A 5,052-nucleotide genomic window follows, 5' to 3' on the forward strand; every position below is an offset into this window, starting at 1 on the left:
ATAGACAGATAGACAGATAGACAGATAGACAGATAGACAGATAGACAGATAGATAGATAGATAGATAGCATTCAAAAAAATTACACATTAAAAGGCACCAAGTTTTTTCAAGTGTAAAAGAAACACTCAGCATTCAATTGAGAGTTTCTCTCTGTGAAGAGAGACAATTCTGTCTCACGCGCAAAATGACAGGGATAAACACCCACCCATGACACCCTGCTCCATCATCTTCAGTGAAACATTGCCATCACCTCCTGCTGCCTGTTTTTCTTCATGGGTGCAACACAGCAGGCATGTGAGGGCAACTATCCCTCAAAGTAAACATAGCACAGGCCACGCTGCCTCCATTGTCATCGCACTTATTTCCCATGAACCCCATCGATTTCTTCTCAGACAACTATTACTCTACCTGTCAGTCCCAAATCCTGCATCACCCAGCAAGCATTAGACACATCCATCATTAAACACTTCTTCCAAAACTCACTCTCCATACACACTCAAGACACAGGTGGTTTAAAACATATATAAACGTGGTTCAGCGTATGGTATGGTTAAACACAAAGCTAACTAGCTTCTACTTGTGAATCAAAGGGTTGTGCAAAAAGGAAGCTTACAGCAGTGAGCAGGAGTGGTGCTTGCCAGTGCAAAAGTTGCCTCCATGACACTAAATTGTTGTAGGTAGTTGCCAGGGTGTTGCTAGATAGCTGCTATGGTGTTGATTGTCATACCAGGGCATTTCTAGGGTGTTTACTGTGGCTTCTAGGTGGTTATTGAAGTGGTATGGCTAGTTACAAGAACATTGATAGCTGATTGTGAGTGGTGCTTGTCTGTGCATGTTGCCTCCTTGATGTTAGATTGTTGTGGGTAGTTGCTAAGGCATTGCTTACTTTGAGTGTTAAGGCATTGAGTGTTTGTTGTGGTTGTTGTGTTAAGGGTCTTCATTGTGTTCAATAGGGTGTTGCTAAGTGGTTACTAGGGCATTGCCCATGCAGAAGTCATCTCCATTATGAAATGGTGATTTTTATGAGTGGTTGCCAGGGTGTTCTCTGTGGTTATGTTTTACAGCTAGTTTTTTATGTTTTCTGAAGAAGTTGTGAGTGGTGCTTGCAAAGGTAGCTTCCATGATGTTAGGGTATTCTGAGTGGTTGCTAGGTGGTTGGGAATGTGCCTTCAGATCTTTATCTCATCTTCCATTGCCCCTGTCCATGCAAACTATCTGCACATTTCTTCTCTTTTCCCACTTCCTCTAATGATCGTTTTCCCCTCTCTCTTCATTTGAGCCACACTCAATAGAGCTCCAGTCAGGAAGAACAGAGGCCCTCCAGAGAGCCACACAGAGAAATCAACAGACAGAATAATAGACAGGTGAGAAAGAGAGAAAGACAGAGAGAGATCAAAGCCATGTTCACAATAACTTACTTTTGGACTTTTTCAGTCTTTGTCAGTTTAAATAGCGTGGAGGGGCACGAGAGAGGAGTCGGGCACACACCGAGGAAAATACTTCGAGAGCAGGAAGGAGGGGAAATGGCCGGGCTTTGAATCAGTGATTTCCTGTGTTGTACGCTAGCATGCACACGCTTAGACAGGAAACTACCCACTGGCCGCATAGAACAAGAAAAAAAACTACAGCAAACTTATGGATAATTCTCCAGTTATACTGCTGATGAACTAATATGACTATGAAGTAATTACTGCTAACATACCCCTTAACCCAGAAGACAACTTTTAGCATTTTTAGAATTGGAAAAATTAAATAAATAATTATTCATTAAACATATATTTAATAAACAACCACGTAATAAATAAATACATTCATTAATTAAATAATATTAATATAAGTAATATTATAAATAACAACAATGATGATAATAGCAATAAACAAAATAGTAACCTTAATAAAATTGTATATAATGAAATAATAATTAAATACAGAATTTTGATAATTAGGTTAATACTCATTTAAAAGAAAATAATACTATTTGTCAAATTTAGACCTCTTGTACAGACAACTTTGTCACCAATCTCTAACTAAGCTCGTACACACACAAAGCATAGACTCCACACTTACGATAAAATATATCAGTACCTGTTTATCTCTTGCAGATCCTGATTTCTTCACAGTGACTGTAAAAATGTCAACTCTTCAGCATACAAACAAAATGGCCCTGCTGCGCCTGACTGTCCGAGGACACTACAGCTCTTGTTCTGTTTCTCTGCCTCTCTCTGAAAGCAGAGACAGGAACTTCATTTTTTTTTCTCTGAATAGGAAGACTACAAAACAAACAGAAGCGGTTCGGGTCAGTAATTAGCGTGCTGATGCAGGGCTGCAGTTGCTGCACTCGGATCCAAATAGGAAATCTGCCTGGACGGCCCCCAGTCACGTCTGTGATCTTCAGCCACACATGTGACTGGGGCCTGACAGACTTTACAGCCGGCTTCACTCCTGTATTTCTCCCTTTCTCATTTTCTTCTTTAATCAGCTCTTTTCGCTTTGGTTTTCGTTACATTTGTCCAGCGTTTTGTCACTGCTGTTTCTCAGTTGATACAGTATCTGATCTGAATGGCCACTGTCATTTCCTGTGCTTTTCTAATCTGAGCTCTGCATATTTTGGAGGAGGACCCCACAGCATAAAAGGCCCTCAAAGACCTTCTCAGAACAGATAGAGGGATTGATATAAAGCGAGAGAGGGAAGATAAGTTTGGTCATGTGCTTTAGAGGAGGGCTTTGCATGCAGAGATGGTACCAGTGGGGGGAAGGAAGTCACAAAAGTTCACTGATACAGACGAGCCTCCGGCTTACACAATTTTGTTGCAATATGCTTCACAGTGAGGCTTCATTATAAACCGAACAAACAATAAGCGGAGAAACGAAGGAACTACAAATAACATCAGCAAGATAAAGTAGCCTGTTCAAGACCATTTTCTCACTAAAAGACTTCCAGCCAAAATAATCTAATTCTGCCTGATATATAACGGTGCGAGAGATGATAGAAAGAGAGAGAAAACAGAGCTGGGGAAAGAGAATACAGGGAGAAAAGAGAAAATTAGCAGACAGAAATGGAAATCCCTTAGAAATTACTTCTGACTTTCATAAAAATGCATGACTACTGTTGTTCCCTTCTCCTATTAAACACCTTTACACATTGAGCACCTGCTTCTGATGTAATGAACTCTGGTACACTTTCCTTCAGCACACTGGCTCAATCCAAAGGGATGAGAAAATACAGAAGGGTACATCTGCAGGTCAAATTAACCTTTTCTCACACCTTTTAATGATGATTAGCCTAAGAATATTAACCAGCTTTTATATAAAACATGTTCCCATGTCATCGCTTGAAAAAAATGTGTTGTAGCATCCTTAGCCAGTCTCTTTATAAAACACTACTTGTCACAATACCCATCAAAACGGCAAGATCCATCATTATTTTGTTCCTTATGTTTTTGTTGTTTCAGAGTCCTGACATTGTGACAATAAATGGAAAAAAGTTTGGGCTTTCTAGCAGACTCTATTAAACCACTTGAGTATTACAGATTTCTTTTATGTTTTGACATATTTCCTATTGAAACAAGAAATTGGGGCAAGGCATAATTGAAGGGATTAAAAACAGCCAATGAGATTTAGGTACATTAACTGCATTAATTGTGAACTTTTAAAAGAAAACTAACATACAAATGGTTTCAAAGCTGACAGACATGACATGAAATGACATAAAATAAAATAAGCCATGGGTGGCTTCAAATCTAACAGGCATAGATCAAAAGCCACAATTTTGATTTCATTGAGTCTGTAATGGCTAAAGCTAAATTTAGCTTTTTACCTATATTTAGTGTCTGATGAATTATTTTTGCTAAAATTATCATTAAAATAAACAAATAAAATACACTTGCAAGTTTCCCCACTTGCTAATTACTACAACTAGAGGCATTCTTATTTTAGAGAGCCTCTGATTGGACAAACAATCTGTTTAGTGCAGGATGAGTCATCAGCGGTTTCATTCTGTTTTCCTGGAAGAAAAAAAACTGGCATTAATTGTGAACTTTTTAAACAAATAAAATGCGAGAGTGACGAGAAAGTGACAGATAATCTGAAAAAAAAAAAGCAAGACCAGTAGGAAAAAACTAAGCTAGTTAACCACACACACTCACAAAGGGCCAGTAGGGAGACCGGAGGCATTTTGAGATTTGAGCCCTCATGAGAACTTTCTTATGCAGCACAAACCGTCATCATCTTATCACGCACAGCCTGCGAGAAGTTAACATTCATTAGCTGCCCTAATTATCTCTCAGCACCTAGGAGGAAGTGCGGAAACCTTCTCGGTAGATGAAGCCACCGTTGGGGTTCTGAGATTTTAAACATGAGTCACGGATATACAAAAGAGATTATGCCACACTGTGGGAAAGGAGGAGGAGGAGGATGAAGATTAAAACAAATATGACAGAGGAAACATTTAATGCAATCACTCGAGGGAGCCCGCTGCTTTGGAATAACAACAGTCATGGCTTTCCTTTATATTATCACAGTGTAACAAAAGCGCCTGTGTGAGTAATCCAAGCACTCAACAACAATGATTTCCAACGTGGAGATTCAGAGACGACATCAAAGCTCACCAAGAACAGCGGAAGTAGTCGTGGTGGTCGTTCATACAGTTTTAATGCCACACAAAATTGAGCACAAGAGCACAACTGCACTAACAAAAGCATTTTGTTGTGCTTGTCGCTTGGTGGTAAATAAATGACTGAAATCACTCTTACAACAACTTTATGTTTGTATAACTCATCCATTAATAAGGCTTTATGAAGGCTGTATATTTATATGCAGTATAACCTATCCTCGCTGTATCTCCTGCATTTGGCTCTAAATGGCTCATAAAATACAAGCAGCCATTTAGGATTCTCGTCCCGGCACTGTTTTCAGAGTGATCTATTAAACACAGCAAGCAGCGGCCCGGCTCGACTCCTAAATCACACTGGGCAGTCAGTGAGAGCCAGGTACGTAAATTTACTCTAATACAAACTCACACACACACACACACACACACACACACACACACA

At 39.5% G+C, this 5,052-nt stretch overlaps 1 protein-coding gene across 5 annotated transcripts in view; it reads right to left on the reverse strand.

Annotated features, from left to right (window-relative positions):
* Positions 1-5,052, reverse strand: part of anks1b (ankyrin repeat and sterile alpha motif domain containing 1B) — a 156,804-nt gene that overhangs the window by 89,950 nt on the left and 61,802 nt on the right. The window lies entirely within an intron of this gene.

The sequence above is a fragment of the Sinocyclocheilus anshuiensis genome, unplaced genomic scaffold (genome assembly GCF_001515605.1).
Source record: "Sinocyclocheilus anshuiensis isolate Anshui unplaced genomic scaffold, SAMN03320099.WGS_v1.1 scaffold299, whole genome shotgun sequence".
NCBI classification, from domain to species: domain Eukaryota; kingdom Metazoa; phylum Chordata; class Actinopteri; order Cypriniformes; family Cyprinidae; genus Sinocyclocheilus; species Sinocyclocheilus anshuiensis.